The sequence below is a fragment of the Cynocephalus volans genome, chromosome 4, assembly GCF_027409185.1.
Source record: "Cynocephalus volans isolate mCynVol1 chromosome 4, mCynVol1.pri, whole genome shotgun sequence".
NCBI lineage: Eukaryota > Metazoa > Chordata > Mammalia > Dermoptera > Cynocephalidae > Cynocephalus > Cynocephalus volans.
In genome coordinates this window covers 42,282,152-42,300,502 of record NC_084463.1, presented here as the reverse complement: position 1 = coordinate 42,300,502, position 18,351 = coordinate 42,282,152, and the positions used below count along the sequence as shown (strand labels likewise).

The 18,351-nt window shown below is 39.6% G+C and overlaps 1 pseudogene; it reads left to right on the top strand.

Annotated features, from left to right (window-relative positions):
- Positions 1 to 870: 870 nt before the first annotated feature.
- LOC134376055 (endosome-associated-trafficking regulator 1-like) lies at positions 871 to 2,206 on the top strand (annotated as a pseudogene).
- Positions 2,207 to 18,351: the final 16,145 nt, after the last annotated feature.

Sequence of the window (18,351 nt, the reverse complement as noted above, 5' to 3'; positions counted from 1 at the left end):
ATCATTTTGCTTTTCCATGCTGCAAGAAGTTATCTCATTTGCTTTGTAAATATTAATGTAAACACATACATAGAGTGTTTTAATTATTTACTAAATCCTTAATGTATACTTTTTATTTAATGTGTAAACTATTAATTTAATATAGTATATACCTTTATTCAAAGTGCATTGAAAGAATAGTGTTTTGAACAATGATAATAACAAATATATTAACCCTCACTTTAAATAGACCAAGCAAGATAAATAAAAATATCCATAGCAAATAAAACATTTTTAAAAAACCCCATAAAATAGTAAATAAAAGTGGATTTATACATTAGGGAATATGTAATATAATTCATAAAACAACCTCTGAAAAAATTACAAAGTCAAATTAGTCAAAAAGTCACTAATTTAATTAAAAATTTATATAACAACAAAATAATGAAATAAAATAAAAGGGAGGGCTAAAATTATTTAAATTACCCAAAAGAAGGCAGGGAAGGGGGAAGACACAAAAATCAGAGGACTTAAACACAAACAATAAAATGGTAAACCTAATATAACCATATCAATAATTACATTAAGTGTAAATGATCTAAATACACCAATTAAGTGACAGAAATTGTCAGATTGAATTTAAAAAACAAAACAAAACAATTCTCACCTACATGTTCCCTGCCAGATATCCACTTTAAATATAATGATATAGACAGGTTAAATGTAAAGAGATGGAAATAATATCCCATGCAAAGACTAATTAAAAGAAAATAGAGTGACTATATTGATATCATGCAAAGTAGACTTCAGATCAAGGGTAATTATCGAGGATAAAGAAGAACATAACAGGCAGCTGCAAGAGGCTTGGAGAAGTGGCAGGTGATGGGGGCCATGGCCGGGTGGAGCGGGCCGTGGCATCACTGCTGCACGGCTGGGCAGGGCCAGCCCTGTAGGCTACAGTGACGTCTGGCTACCCGCCCTACCCAGGCGTCACCCCACTACCCCGAGACTAAAGCTTCCTCATTCCTGATGCTCCAGTGTTCTATGAGCCGGGATCTTGTTTCTGCCAGCTGGACTGTGAGTGCCCTCATGGCAGGCACCTGGACTCCCACTTCTTCTGTATTGTGGGAGTTCACGTGCTATGTTCCTAGTCTGGTGCTAGCTTCCGTGGAAGATACGGATTTGGGCTGTGGAAGGGGGAAATGTACTAAGCAAGGTCCATCAGGAGCCCATGAGACACACTTGGGAAATGACAAACTTGAAGATCTAGAAGAGGCAAATCCATTCTCCTTTAAAGAGTTTCTGAAAACCAAGAATCTCCGACTGTCAAAAGAGGACACGACCACAAGTAGGATTTATTATAAGGACGGCTCGAGGCACTCACTGGGACTTGAGCACAACTCCCAAACAGTGAGCAGCAATTTTTCCAAGTAGAACTGCTTACAAGGGCTGGCTACCTCCCGGACAAGCGTGGAACAGGGCCTATCTGCCATCCGCCATGGAGCAGAAACTCCTCGACGGTCACCGCCAGCATGTCACACTGCAGCACTTACCTTTCCTTTTTCTCCATCCCGCTGGAGCTGGCAGGGCCCGAGTCTCCATCCCAGTCCCCGTCCCCTTCGACAGTGAGTGACACTGACTCACGTTTCCTTCGGGCATTGCCAGCAGGGAATCCTGGCACAGACTTTGTGGCACATAGAGAGTCCCTGGGAGACCAGCACCTGGGACACTGCACATAAGGTGCGAAGCACTGAAAGATGAAAATTCTGAGCTAAGCAGAAAGCTGATTGAGGTGCAGAGATTCTCTGAACCTCAAACAGACATGGTGAGGACGCTTGAGCGGGGATTAGAAGCAAAAGTTATCAAGGAGGAAAGCAACTGCCATGGCCTGGAATTGGTGGTCCAGCAGGTGGAGCAGAACCTCCAGCCAAACAGGCTGTAAGTGCAGAAAATCGCGTCATTAAACTGAAACAGGAAATAACTTTGCTCCAGGCACGGGTCTCCCACCGTGTGCGGGAGAACGGTGCCCTGCGGCCGCGGGGCTGCGCCTGTCGGTGGGAAGCACAACCGCCACGTGGCCGTGCGCCACCTCCGCGTCGTCAGGGGCAATGCGCGCGCTGCCGTAAAGCGGCCGGTTTCCGGAGCCGAAACGTTGGATCTTGTTGCCCAAATCCTTAAATCTATAGGCAGAATTTCCGAAATTAAAGACGAGGAGGAGGACTCTTGAGAACCACTGGGGCGCTTCCAGCCGATCGCTCCGTGTACACCTGAGATCGCTGCTGCTTTATCTGACCATGCGATTGTCTTTAAATACGCAGTCTGCACCCAGAGTCAAGTGTTCACCGTGAGATACTAATTTCATGACCTAACACAGTATTATTGGCCACCACAATAGAGCAGCTCCTATTCGTGAGTTGCACCTATAGTTTATATGCATTCTTGGTGAAATTCCCGCTATTTTATAGATTCTTATGATCTATTGGAAGAAATTTTTATAAAAGCCAGTGATTTTTAAAAATTACTAAACATGAAAGTAGCAGTTCGGTAATAAGTGTTTTCCATTATCATCCCAGAACATCAATTGTAAGATAAATTCAGTCGATCATCCTTGATTTCATAAGTAGAGAAAACACTAAATGAGCCATCATAGAAATGATCGACTTGGACAGGGACTAGTGTCCTTCTGCTGTCACTCAGTGGCTCCTCTGGCTCACGGTTCACTCTTGCGGCCTCCCGGGGTGACTCCTGTGGTGGATGGCCCATGCACAGAGGTACCACTTAGTGGATGCTGCTGTCCTCCCACAGAGACCGAGGTCGCAGACATTCCATGTCATGAAGCCATCTAAGTGCACGTCTGTGCACTTGCAGATTTGAAAAGCTGTTTTTGGCTGGGGGTTTTGATACACATTTCGAGTGGAATTTTGTACAACAAAGTTTGGAATTCAGGAATTTAAAGTATGTGCAGAACATTCCCGGATTAGCACCCAGTGTTCCAGGCTGCCTTTCTAACTGCTCTCCTGCACAGGGAAAAGCATACAGCTTTTGGACTATTTTCCTATAGATGTTTCTTTTTTAAACATAAATATTCTTTTTCTCTCCTGTTCAAATCGATACTTTCTTGTTTAAATAAATTCTGAAATTCAAAAAAAACACACCATAATATTATGATGAGAGTCAATTTACTAAAAATATATAGCAGTCCTAAGTATGTATACACCTAACAACAAAGCTTCAAAATTTATGAACCAAAACAGATGGAACTGAAAGAAGAAATATACAAATCCAAAGTTAAACATACAGACTTTAATATTTCTCTGTTTTTCCTGTTCCACTTTAATTCGTACTTTTTTTTCTTAAAACATTGTCAGTTTGAGAAGAATCCACTGGAATATGGTAGAACAATCTTGCCATTTTAGTTTCCAATTTAATTTCTAAATTATTTTTGATCCTTGGTAAAATTTCATTCAATATAAATAAGTTTATGTATATTGGGTACCAGCTCTAAAGATTTCAGCAGATTAGAAGGATGAATGAATTCAAGTATCTGTATGATAAGACAAAACAAAAACCAACAAAACCCCTTCATAAGAAGACTTTTTTAAAAAACCCCTAAAGCGTATGGGTACATTCCTCCCTGCTACAGAAGACAGAAATAATGAGTAGTTTTAGTATAATTCAAAACTACCATTTATATCTTACCTCCCTAATCAATGGATATTTAGAGTTATGACTTGTAAATAATAGACATATATATTTGTTTTAGTGGACATTGATTTTTTAAAAAATATTGTTTAAATCCAGGTAGGAAAAAAAGCAATAATTTCCACAGAAATTCACACACAATTTTGATTATTGTGCTATTGCCATTATTTAGTAAAAAAGAAAATTTCTGCAGTGTTCTTCTCATATCTTAGTGCTTCACATTTGTAGAAATTTTCCACTAAAAAGTAAATAGACAAAATAGGAACAAAGTTACCAATTCATTGAATAATGTCATAATGATTTTTGTTGGCGATGCAAGAGCAAAGGGAAGACAACACTTAAAAACGTCACAATTGATTTTTTTAAAAGAAAGAAATCCATTATTTCTGCAAATGGGGCAGGGCAGGGGTGCGGGTAGGTGGGCAGTGACCCCCAAAGCCCATGGGTCAGTTCAAAGCCCTCGAGGGCACAAATGTTTACTTTTTAAATTTCATCTTCACTGTCCTCTGGTAAGAATTTTCTTGTGCTTCACATAGTTTTCTTCTGAGACTTCACTGTCCTTCTGTTAATTCTTTCCAGATTGCCACATATATTAAGCTTCCTTAGGAGATTGTCACCTTTTTCTAGCAGATGGGCCCCAATCTCTCCCACAGATGACATGAGCAGTATCTGACCCTTGGGACAGTGAATTATCTGTTGCCTTCCCATTTCTGACAGACTGAGTCCTGTTTGCTGGACCAAGCTCGAAATCCAAAGCCCAGGACACAGATCCACTCCACAGGCCCATTCTCCACTTCCATTTCCAGCTGCCCCTGAGGTGGAGACCCCTGAGGTGGGGACCTCAGGGTCAGGGCCAGAGGCTTCTCACCCTTGACCGCAACTCCCTTGGACCCCAGTGCACGCTACCCTTTTCTTTGAAATAAATCCATACTGTTTTTTTACTCTGTGTTGTAGATGTCATCCCCCTCCCCAACCTCATTGAAGCTTAAAGCCCCACTGTAACTGTTGAAGGTGGGAAATCTTATTATGGTAATTGGAAGGTGGGGCCATGAAGAGGTGATTAGATTGTAGGACCATGCCATAGTGAATGGATTAATAATGGTGGTCATGGGAATGGTCCTGAGGGCTTTAAAAAGAGAGTTTATAGGGAACTCTCTCTCTCTGCTCCACCATTTTCTACCATGTGAAACCTCTGGGTTGCTGTAAAGCCACCACCAAATAAGGCCCTCAAAATAATTGTTCCCTGGACCGTGGACTTCCCAGCTTCTGCAAGTGTAAGCAATAAATTTTGTTTTCTTACTCAGTGCCCAGTTTCAAGTATTTTGTTATAGGTAACAGAAACAGACTAATACAATCTGTTATCTCTATCATGTGTTAATAACAAAGTACAATCCCTGATGTAACTGGGAAATATATTTTTCAAATATTTTCATTTTCCATTAGTGTAAATTTTCATGATAACATCATACAGCATGGAGTTGCATTTCCACTGTACCAGGTTAAATGCTTACATTATTTTTAGGAAAGAAATCCTTCAAAGCACAAATTAGCAAAACAAAGTTTTGTAAACCAGAGTATGAATGAAAGAAAACTGATATATGTGGGGTCTTCAAATAGTTCATGGAAAGGTAGTACTTGTATTATCTTTTAGTGCCATTTTTCCATGAATGTTTTGAAATATACTCATGCACGTGTGTGCGTGTGCGTGTGCGCGCGCGTGTGTGTGATGAACACTGGAGAATATGCTCTGAAATTAAGAGTAATTTCAATTTTGGATGGTCCTTTGATTTTTATGTTGGGCACCAGCTCTTTAAAGATTGTAACAGAATAGGAAGATAAGTGGCTTCGAGTCTCTTTAAGATAAAATTTTTAAAAATCAACCAAACCGTATCTCCCTCCATAAAAAGAATTTAGAAACCCTCAAACAGTATCATGTGACTCCCTCCCCATTCCCTACCCATTTCTGAGTAATATTCCATGTGTGTTTATCCATTCTCTGTTGATGGACACTTGGGTTGTGTCCGCCTTTTGGCTACTGTGAATAATGCTAGTATGAACACTGGTGTACAAGTCTCTGAGTCCCAGCTTTCAATTCTTTTGGGTATATATGCTCAGAAGTGGAGTAGCTGGATTACACAGTAATTCTACGTATAACCCTTTGAGGAACCGCCATGCAGAGGTTGCATTTTACCTTCCCACCAGCAACGCACGAGGATTCTGTTTCTCCACATCTTCCACATCCTCGCCAGCACTTGTTACTTTCTGTATCTCTTGGCTTTGGTACTGAAAGTCCCTGTCCTGGGAAACCTCTACTCCTAGGCAAACTGGGATGGTTGATCATCCTCAGGCCAGTACCGGTCACATTCTCATTCGTGGCATGTTTTTGTCACCCATTGGGCCATCCTTCTTAGCTGGTAGGAATTATGCCTTACTTGCTCACTATGCTGGATGGTTTTCTTGGCCCCTCTGGAGGCACTGGCCACCCTTCTCCACCCAGTTCCCTGCCCCACCACTCTGCACAATCTGTAAGCCCTCAGGCCTCTAGCGGGATTTAGCCAGTGGGGAAAACTGGCCAGACACTGGAGGGAGCTGGAGGTCATGGCTCTCTCCTGATGGTGGCGTCTGTCCAGAGGCAGGTCCCTGCCCTGCAGCAGTTTTGCTCAGCCCTTCCTACCTCTGGGTTGCCTCCCCTGGCTCCTGGAGGCCGATTGGTGGTGCTGGCACCTCCCTTGTCAGTGGCACTTGTAGTTTCTCTGCACTCTGTTCATAGGAGTATTTTTATAAATAATTTATTTATTAAACTCTCTTCATATTATCCAAATTTGCTGGGGACCTAATTACCCATGTGTTTCTGTTAGAAACCCAGCTAATCTTCTAATCCAGTGGTTTTCAAACAAGCTGGCACCAGCATCCCTGTTGGGCTTGTTAGAGCACAGACCGGGGGCCATCCCAGAGCTTCTTACTCAGCAGGTCTGGGGTGGGAGGAGAACGTTCATTTCTAACAAGTTCCCCAGGGAGGCCTAGAAAACCACTTTGAGCATCACTGCTCTGGTCTTTATATGCTCTTGGAAATGACAGTCCCCTTTAGTTTTTAAAATAAGTCAATTCGGTTAGCTTAGTAGGTTAGAGCACAGTGTTACAATAACAAGTCAAGGGTTCGGATCCCTGTACCTACCGGCTGCTAAAAATAAATAAGTGAATAAAAAGGAAGGCAATTGATATATGGGCCCAGAGTTAAACTGAATGACAAATAAAAATGACTGCTTCATAAATCTGGAGAAATGAGGGAAAAGCCAGAGGTGAGAACAATATGAATCTTTATAGTAAAAATAATGTCTAAGCAGATCAAAAGAGTGGAGGCCTCGTACTGGAACCCTGGCTTTCACACCGGAGTTCTGGCAGGTAGTGGGTAGCGCAGAAACACCTGCTCAGTGTGATGAAAAGGGAAGTCTTTTTAGCAGTAATTGGCTAAAGAGACAGAACACAATCTTTTAATCATTATATGTACTTTTTATGCCCCCCAAAGAGAAATTGCAGGTGAGAGAAGGGAGCATAGAAGAAAGTCTTCTAAGGCGAGATGTCCACGATGCGACCTTGGGATTGATTGTGACCGAGGCTGGGCTGGGACGCCGCTCTGCAGGAGACAGCCTGGACTCTCAGTGAGGCCCAGATGCCTCGAGCCGTGCTCCCAGCCCGGAGGAAAAAGCCTGGCCATAAAGCAGAAAACAGCTAATTCCCTCATAAAGCTGTCACAAATCCCCCTCGGACAGCTGGGGTTAAGTCATCATATTAATCACCCTTAGAGGATTTACAAAGAGATTAGAAGACACATAAGGTAATTTTTTTTTCCTTAAGGGGTTTGAATTTGTTTTGTATTTAGACTGTTTAAGAAGGCAGAAGAGAGAAATTTAAACAAATTTTACGGTAGGCTTGATACATCCAGCAACACAGGAGGACTGGGGACTTTCCCTGGGATGCTTTTCTCAGTTCCACCATTGGCCTCACTCAGAAAATATTCATTAATTTAACTTGTGGCACAGTGTCCATTCATAAGAAATAAGCCATCACATGAATGGTTTATTTAAAGCAATAAATAATATTTCTATCTCTATAGCTCAAATTATATTTCCCAAAATTTATTATAAATACATATATATGTATTTTGCTGCTGAATAGATAAAATAAAACAAGAAACAGCAAGTAAATTGGTAGTCCGTTAAGGTAGAAATAGTCATTCCCCCATTATTCTAATAATATTTAAACGCCTTTACAACCTGAGTAGAATGTAGTACTTTCTTTGGAGAATCCTAAGCAGTGAGGGTTAATTCCCTTTATTTCCAAGAATGGCAATTCACTAAATTTTTTATGACTCCTAGTAACATAGTATTTATATGACTTATTGTAGTTGAAACAAAAAATGCTTTTCTGCCTCATGATATCATTAGAACCTCATTCATTCCTTGCGAGGTTGGCATAACAGGTATTAGGATTACCCTGCTTTGCTGATGAGGAAGCCAAGACTCGGAGCTCTTTAGTGATTTACTCAAATTCACTTGCTAGGAAGTAGAGAAGTTGTTTCTAAATCCTGGTCTTTGATTACCAAAACTTCAAATAGACAATCTTTCCTGGCTCTACTGTGCTTCAGGTCCTCCTTAGGAATGAAGTCAGAGTTATACAAACATACATAAAACTACTATTGAGTACACTTAAACCTCTTAACGTTTTATAATGTTTTGAACTACAATAATGTGTTTTATTAACTTTTCTATGATGGTCTTCAGGAACTCTATACAATAAGCTGCAGATCATTCAGAGCCCTCAAAAGATCAAGATTAAACAAAATGACCTCTTTCCAACACTGCTAACAAGTGCTAAGGTCATACAACCTTGAATGACCAGAAAACACATTTTTTCATCTTCTATAAATGTTCTCCTCCATTGAGCAGGGAAGCTGACGGGTCCTGGGAAAAGGTGAGGCCCTAAATAGATGAATTGTTCAAATGCTTAAGAAAAGAAGGGCCACCCTTCTGAAGAAGTAAAAACATATCTTGTAATTAAAAACCTGTCAAAGAGATTAACTTGCTCCTTCAGGGGACTATGCAATGAGTTTTAAGTCTGCTGGAGCTCTCACATCTAGAGCAGCTTCTCAAATGTGGTCCTTGACCACCTGTATCTTAGTCATTGAGAATCCATAGCAACAAATGCCGATGACCAGGTCTCTTCCTGGCTCTACTGAGTCAGTCCCTAAAGGGTCTGCATGTTTCACAAGTTTTCTAAGTGATTCCTATGCTCACTGAAGGCTGAAAGCCCCTCATTGATACCAGAAGTTCAATTTTCAACTCAATGTGATAAAGCAGGCTTCTGTAAGTGATGCTAATCAAACTCACCTGAGTCTGATTAATGAACTAGAATGTTCTCAAGAGCAAGGACACATGCATCCAGTAGGTTAGAGCGAAGCCTAACTGATCACAGAAGCTCAAAAAAAAAGTCGGTTGAATACATGGTAGAATAGTTTCTCAAATACAAACAAGGAATAGAATAAATACAAATAAATAAGTAAGTAAATAAATGGAGAAGGGATGGTTCTGCCTTGCAGCAGACTTCCAATTAATAAAGGTAAAATTATTGATAGCAATTGAAAACACCAGTTAGCACACACAGTAATAATTATGGCAATCATCAATCATCAGTGGATACTGATATTAGTGGGTTAAAGTATGATGAAAAACAAGATATTTGTCATTAAGTATCTCCCCACAAGATACCTATAAATTATGAAGGGAAAACTGGTAAATTTACTGTGGAGATATCTGGCAGACACCCCTTTAACCAGTGATCAAATGTAATATCAGCAGTAAGGCTCCATAGTAACATCATGTGCCTCCCAGGAAGACGTCCTGAGACAGGCACCACCTGTGTGGTGGTGTTGCCAAAATACACTAGCAAAAGTGATCACAAAGAGACATCAGAAAACTCAAACTGAGGGACATTCTAGAACATAACTGGCCAGTGCTCTTGAAAAGTGTCAAGGTAATGAAAGATGAGAGACCAAGAAACTGTCCTAGATTGGAGGATATACTAAGAAGACACGATTTCTAAATGCAGTGTGGATTCTGGATTATATCTTGGACCAGGAAAAGGATGTCAATAGGTCAACTGACAAAATGTGCATCCGGTCTGTAGGGTAGTTAATAATACTGTATTAATTTTAATTTTCTGGGTTTGATGATTATACTATATTTATGTGAGATGTTGACATTTAGAGACTCTGAGTAAGTGACATATGGGAATTCTTTGCACTATTTTTGCAACTTTTTTGTAAGTCTAAAATAATTTCACTATAAAGCATAAAAAAATTAAAACATTTTAAAAGTGGGATTCACAGACTCTCTGCTCTGAATTCTTTTTGGGGGGAAAGGAAGGTTCTTGTTAAAAATGTGGGTTCTTAGACCCCACACTCAGATCTAAAAATAAGAATTTCTGGAGATGGGGTCTGAGGAACGGTTTTTACACACTCCCTAATAAATTATTAGAATTATATGTACTCCAGGCTTTTATTTAAATATACTTTTTATTTTAGACAAAGGTTAGATTTACAGAAAAACTATGAAGATATTACAGAGTTCCCATTTACCCTGCACCCAATTTCTCATATTATTAACATATTAAATTAGTATGGTAATTTTTTACAATTAATAAACCAATATTGAAAAATTATTCCTCACTAAAGCACATGCTTTATTAGGATTTCCTTGGTTTTTCCCTAATGTCCCTAATGTTCCAGGTTCCTATCCAGGGCATCACATCACATTTAGGCATCATGTCTCCTTAGACACCTCTGGGCTGTGAGAGCTTCTCAGATGACTTTCCTTGTTGGTTGATTACCTAGACGGTTTTGTCAGGTATTTTGTAGAATGTCCCTCAGCTGGAATTTGTCTGATGCTTTTCTCCTGACTAGGCTGGGGTCATGGCTTTGGGAAGAAGACCACAGAGGTGAGGGCCCTGCTCATCACGTCACATCAAGGACAGATACTATCAATATGACGAGTCACTGTGGATGCTGACCCGGCTGACCTGGTGGAAGGAGCATGTGCCAGGCTGCGAGGTTCCTCTTCTGTCCTCCCCACACTGCGCCTTGGAAGGAAGTCACTCGGCTCAGCCCACACTCGGAAGCGGGGAAGCGGGGAGTTACCTGCCCTGCCTTGAGGGCGGAATATCTACCTGAATTGTTTAGAATTCTTCTGCAGGGGAGGTTTGTCTCTTTCCTCCTGTTTATTTATTTATTCAGTTGTTTATTTATACCAGTATGGATTCATAGATATTTATTTTGTACCTTGGGTTGTAATCCAACACTACTTTATTTAGTTTGTTGCTTAAATTATTCCAGTTTTGTCCATTAGGTACTCCTTTAGTTGGCTCCTATGTTCTTTTGACAGAACCCCCCATCACTGGATGTGTGTATATATGTATGTATGTGTGTGTCTGTATACACATACATACACACATATATATATATTAGCACTTTCTTGCTTTTGGCACTACAAGATACTTCAGATTCGTCTTGTATTATTTCCTGTCCTAGTGATAGAGTCAGCCACTTATTTAAGGAGCCTGGTTTCTTCTTTTGGAGACTGGTATTAGAAACCAATATCTGAGTTCTAGAGGTGCTCCTTGCTGTTGGCACGTCACTGCTTCCAAGCCCTCTGTGTTGACACTGCAAGGAAATATACGTGTGTACTAACCAGTGCATACACACATATCTATAAATACTTCTATATGCAACCATTTGTACCTATGTTAAGCTAAACATGAGTTCATATTGAAGTTTGCAACTCTAATCCATTATCACATGGATCCTTCTAGCTCCTTCCCTTGTTTACCTATAAACTCCACTCCCACAGTGAGAAACCTGGTTCTCACCTTCCACCATTCATCTGCTTAATTGTTCAATCCCACTATACAGTGGTATCCATTTGTGAAGCTGTGGCCTCACGAGAAGCAACATTGTTAACTGGAACACAGAGCTTATGGGAAGTTTCTTTTGATTTTAGTCTTATAGACTCCACTCATTTCCAGAGTTACATAGACTGGAACACAATTCTGGAGGCAGGGAGGTACAAGATCTCAGTGCCAACATCTGGCTCGCTTTTGGTGTGTTCCTTGTGCTGTGTCATAACATGGGTTTCCAGAGCTACATAGACTCCCCCTACTAATCACCCCACTTCAGTAAGGTATTTTCATATATTTGTAATACAGTTAGATTGTTTTGTTACATTCCATGTTCTATTCTGTGATTCCACAACCTTCTAAATGATATTCTTAAAGTTTGAACACACTACCCTAAAAAAAAATCCCCTGTGCTTCAACTACTTAACACCCCCCCCAACACACACACACACTGGAACTGCTGGCAATTACTGTTCTATTTACTGTCACTATACGTAGTCTTCCAGAATGTCATATAATTGGAATCATACAGTATGTTACTTTTCAGACTGGATTCTTTCACTTAGCAATGTGCATTTCAGATTCATACATGTCTTTTTGTGGCTTGAACACTCCTTTGTTTTTATCACTGAATCGTATTCCACTGTCTGGATATACCACCGTTTGCTTATGTATTCACTCACTGAAGGACATTTTAACTGATTCCAGTTTTTGGCAATTATGAATAAAGCTGCTATAGATATGCAAATGTATAGACATTTTCAAATCAGTTGAGTAACTTTTTGGGGATGTGATTGCTGTATTGTATGTTAAGACTATGTTTAGCTTCATAAGAAACTTCTGAACTGTCTTCCAAAGTGGCTGGAGCCTTATGTATTTCCATCAGCAATGAGTGAGAATTCCCATTGCTCCAACAATTGACATGTCAGTTTTTTGGATTTTAATCATTCTAATAGGTTTTTATTGGTATCTCATTATTGTTTTAATATGCAATTCCTTAGTTAAAAATGATGGTGAGCACCTTTTCATATGCTTACTTGACATCTGATTATTTTCTTTGGTGAGATGTCTGTTCAGATATTTTGCATAATTTTAAATTGGTTTGTTTTCTTATTGTTGAATTTTAAGAATTCTTTTTACATTTTGCATACAATTTCTTTATCGGATGTATGTTTCACAAATATTTATTCCTAGTGTGTGGCTTGTCTTTACATTCTCCTAAGAGTATCTTTACAGAGCAGAAGTTTTTAATTTTAATGAAATCCAACTTAAGAATTTTTTTTTCATGGATTATACCTTTGGTGATGTATCTAAAAACTCAGCACCCAACCCAAGGTCATCTGGATTTTCTCTTATGTTTTCTTTAGAAGTTAGTTTTGTATTTTGTATTTAGGCCTATGGACCATTTTAAGTTATTTTTTTTATTTTTATTTATTTTTTTTTTTCCGTGACCGGCGCTCAGCCAGGGAGTGCACCGGTCATTCTTATATAGGATCCGAACCCGCGGCGGGAGCGTCGCCGCGCTGCTAGCGCAGCACGCTACCGAGTGCGCCACGGGCTCGGCCCCCATTTTAAGTTATATTTGTAAAAAGTATATGGCTTGTGTCTGTGTTTATTTTTTTGCATACAGGTGTCCAATTTTTTCAGCACCATTTTTTGAAAAGTGTACCTGTCTTAGTCCATTTTCTGTTGCTATAACAAAATAGCTGAGATTGGATGATTTATAAAGGAAAGAGGTTTATTTAGCTCACAATTCTGGAGGCAGGGATGTACAAGATCACATTGCCAACATCTGGCTGGCTTTTGGTGAGGTCCTCGTGCTGTGTCATAACATGGATGCTGTGGATTGAATGTCTCCAAAAACTCAGTGAAACTTAATTCCCGATGTGACAGTGTTAAGAGGGTGGGAAATCCTATTATGGTAATTGAAGGGTGGGGCCTTTATGAGGTGGTTAGATTGTGAGGATCATGACCTAGTGAATGGTTGTGAGGATCATGACCCATTGATGGTTTAATGGTGGCCATGGGTGTAGTTCTGATGGCTTTGTAAGGAGAGCAGGTGAAAGGGTTTGTCTCTGTCTTGTTCAAGCCATTCTTGCCATGTGACACCCTGAGTTGTATAGAGTTACTACCAACAAGACCTTACCAGATGTGTTTCCTGGACTTCAGACTTCCCAGCCTCTGAAAGTGTAAGAAATAAATTTATTTCTTTATAAATTACCCAGTTTCAAGTATTCTGTTATTAGTGACAGAAACAGACTAATACAATGGAGAGACACAGAAGGAGAAGTGAATGCCTGCAAAGAAGGCAAACAGGAGAGGCAGCCTCACTTCATAAACACATTCTTTCAGTAGGTGATCCTGCGAGAGCAAGAACTCACTCGCTTCCGGGGACTTCATCAATCCATTCATGAGGGCGGATCCCTCATGACATGACCCAAACGCCTCCTAAAGGTCCCACCACCGCTCAGCACTGTTTTGTTGACAATTAAATTTCAGCTTGAGTTGGGCAGGGTCAAACCACATCCAGACTAGTGCCACTCTTCCTCCTTTGCATGGCCTTTGCTTCTTTGTGATGGTATTGGCAAGCACTTTGTAGTTAAGACACAATGACGATTTGTTAAACTTTTCAACTAATCTTTTGTGCACATTCTCTCTCTCTCTCTCTCTCTCTTTTCGCCCCCTTCTCCCCACCCTAGACACATACATATCTTTCCCTCTCTTGCGAAGTTCACAGTATTTTGAAAGAGAGAATGTCTATCATCTGATCTTGAAAGCAATCCTAGTAGTATAGAAAGGCTTAAAGTAACTAAGTGCTTAGGGAATAAAGAAGAAAGAGGTCAGTTTCAATTGTGCAGATTGCAGGAAATGGATAGCAATAAAGGATGGATACGTGTGTGTGTGTGTGTGTGTGTGTGTGTGTGTGTGTGTGTATGATATGCATATAGGATGTATATGAGGGTACTTCAAGAAGTTTGTGGAAAAGTGGAATTAAAAGATAATACAAATCTTTCCATAACTTTTTGAAGACCCTTCATACATATTCATATGTGTATGTATATATACATATATATGAATAATATATATTCTAAGGATATATCAGGCTCAGAACAATGGGGTACCTTTGCTTAGAAAAATAATCGAGAAGACCAGTATAGCTGGATGATAAAGTAAGAATAAAAATTACAAAGGTCCAAACGATGACTGTTTGAAAACCAGTTTGGTTGTTTGGACTTGGCACCGTAAGCCTTGGGGACCACCCTCAGGGTTTGCACAGGGGACTGACCTGGTCAGATCTGCTTTTACAGGATGATTTGGTAGAAATACAAGAGGTGGTTAGGCAGTGGGGCCTGGGAGCTTCGTGAAGGAAGGTGCTGTGACTGTTCAGGCAGCAGTCACCAGGGCGTGGCAGTGAGCCGAGAGGGTGGCAAGGGCACGGGACGTGGGTAGAAAACGTATTGCATGCATGGAAAATGAAATAAGGCATTTCTAGCAATTTACTGCTCTTCTGTGATATCTACTGTCCAGAAATTAAATTCCCGCTGCCACCTATTGGTGAATAAGCTTCCCATTCTAATGTTGCCCTACACAGGAAGAGAAACATATTACAGTATATTGGCAAGAATGATGTTGATTTCTCTTACCTTCTCTAATCAGTCTATCCCGAAATATTTATTGAGCTCTGTTCAAAGTACTGAGGGGAAATGTTTGAAAAGGAAATGCCCTTTCTTCAGGCTGGAAAAGTTTAAGGTATGGTTTGAGAGAGAACACATGCCAAGCAGTTACATGTTGATCTGTGCAAGTGCAATGTGAGGTCCCAGAAGGAGAAATTTGAAGGGACTAAGAGGTCTCAGAAGGGACTAATTTTACTTGTGGCTGGCTGACGGGGTGGTAGGGTGTGGTCCATCCAGAAAGGACATCCACAGGAAGCAAGCCTTAGATATGGTATAAAAGGGAAGTCCACGGGTCCAGTGTATCTAAAAGAGCTTTCAACCTCAGACTGTGGTGGCATTTCCGACAAACAGGTTTGATAGTTAATTATAAATGTTAGAGGTGATGGATATGCTAAATACCACAATTTGATAATTATGCAATGTATATAAGTATTGAAATATCACACTGTACCACATAAATATGTACAATTATTATGGGTCAGTTAAACAACTAAATAAAAAGCTATCTCAAGCTTTAAGCCCATTGTCCTTTTCTGAGATGTATGAGATGCCATGAGGGGGATAGGACTCTCTCTCCTCTTGAAAGCCAATCCTTGTTTGCAGGCAAAAGCCCCCGTGGCAACCTCCTCAAAGGTATAAGATCCAGATCTATCCAAAGAAATGGAAACAATATTCACGTCACTAGCAGAGGACTGAAAACCATGAGCAGTTAGTTAACCGAGCTTGCTAATGTGGAGCAGTGAGGCAAGTGGCAGCTGATCTCTGGCTGTCCTTATTTTAAAGGAGCCTAAATTTAAACCTAACCTAGACATGACAGTCACCTAAAGTGAATTGGCTATTATTCCTATTTTACAATGATGAAATGGAGGCTTGGAAAGAGTTAAATACTCCCTGCAGGTCTCACAGTATTAAGTGTTAGGGCTGAGATTTGAATCCAGGTAGACTCATCTCAGGGCCTGCTTTATGAGTTACACGCTTGCCTCCTTCGTGTTCTCTCTTCTTACTTGAATTAACAGCAGCTAAACAATACAGCATTAGTAAATTGCTGGTACCGTGTATTGTGACTAAGTTTTACTTTAAGCACAGTCCAACAGTTGTTAAAGTATTCAAGAGCATTGCCAATGGTATATTTTAAGGTAAGTGTACATATTATTTATTTATTTATTTATTTATTATTTATTTATTTTTTTTTATTATTTTTTTTAAAAATTTTATTTTGTCGATATACATTGTGGCTGATTAATGCTCCCCATCACCAAAACCTCTCTCCCTTCTCCCTCCCCCCTCCCCCCCAACAATGTCCTTTCTGTTTGCTTGTCATATCAACTTCAAGTAGTTGTGGTTGTTATATCTTCTCCCCCCCCCCCGGTTTTTTTGTGTGTGTGTGTGTGTGTGTGAATCTATATATTAATTTTTAGCTCCCACCAATGAGGGAGAACATGTGGTATTTCTCTTTCTGTGCCTGACTTGTTTCACTTAATATAATTCTCTCAAGGTCCATCCATGTTGTTGCAAATGGCAGTATTTCATTCGTTTTTATAGCTGAGTAGTATTCCATTGTGTAGATGTACCACATTTTCCGTATCCACTTATCTGATGATGGAGTAAGTGTACATATTAAAAACATAAATATTATTCTATTTATTTTAATGATTTACTTATCCAACTCTCTTTCACTTCAATACATAAATTATTTTATTTATTTATTTTTTAAAAAATTCTATTTATTTATTTTATTTATTATTATTATTTTGTCTTTTTTGTGACCGGCCGCACCACTCAGCGCACCGGCCATCCCCATATAGGATCCGAACCCGCGTTGGGAGCGCTGCTGCGTTCCCAGTGCCGCTCTCTCCCGACTGCGCCACGGGGCCGGCCCCAATACATAAATTATTGAAATGTCCCCCTTACTCTCTTTTTTAGTGTCTCAGGATTTTATTGTCATTGCCTCAATTTTGGCATTGCAACATATGCTATCTTTTTTCCCTTTCAAGATCTGGGTGGTAACATAATTCAGTCTTGCCCTGCTTAGCATTTTACATATAAAAGTTTATAAAATACTTTTAAGTTACATTTCAACGTTTTACTTTCTTGAATTATTCCCAATCATTGGAAGATTTATGTGCATTCAGCATAGGAAAAACTTTTTAGAAGTGTGTAATGATTCAAGTATCTACCAAAGAACATAATAATTTTCTTTTTAGTTTTGTATCTGAGTATCTCAGCTTAAAAATATGAATAGGATGCATTATGATGTACTTGCTGTAGAATTATAAACATTATCTTTTTCCTCCCACTTCATTTAAGTATGCCACTTAGCTGATTCAGAATCATACAAGTGACGTAAGAGCAGCTCAGACTGGACGTGTAAGAGAGGAAGTGCACAGACATGAATAAATTAAGCTTTTTATAATTTGGGCATAATTCAGTAATAACTTTAAAATGTCCCCATGCATTCGGAGCAGCCACTTCCCACGGCGCTGTCATCTGTGTTTGCATTTTCCAAGGCAAACTTACTTCACCAAAGAAACGTGTAGTATAAACACACTGCATCATTCTCTTCTTGTCTGGCCTTGATGACAAGGGAAATATGGACAAGTAGTATTGCAGAGAAAGAAAGCAATTTCCTAATTTCCTCGGACCTAAACACATTTTCTTTATTTAGATGCTGCACTGTAAAATGTTTTATTTTTCCTATGATGATAGGAAATACAGAATAATGACTACTCAGCATACCAAACAAAAAACCTCATGTTACCTGTGGACATTGCAAGTTGTCATAAAGCCAGTTTGTTACAGGAAACAAGTTAGTCTATAAACATGCCCATTACTTATTTATTTGTTACAAATGACCCTGCTTATTTTTTCCCTTTATTTTTTTCTTGTCCTACTATATAATTGTATAAATCTCCTATATAGCAACACAATGAAAACTCTGAAGAGTTGATAGCTAAAAAGTGGAAAAATTAAAAACATATTTGAAAAATAATTTTAAGACAGGGCTTAGGAAAGTTGGAGTTAAACTGGAAACAATCACGTGAACTCATAA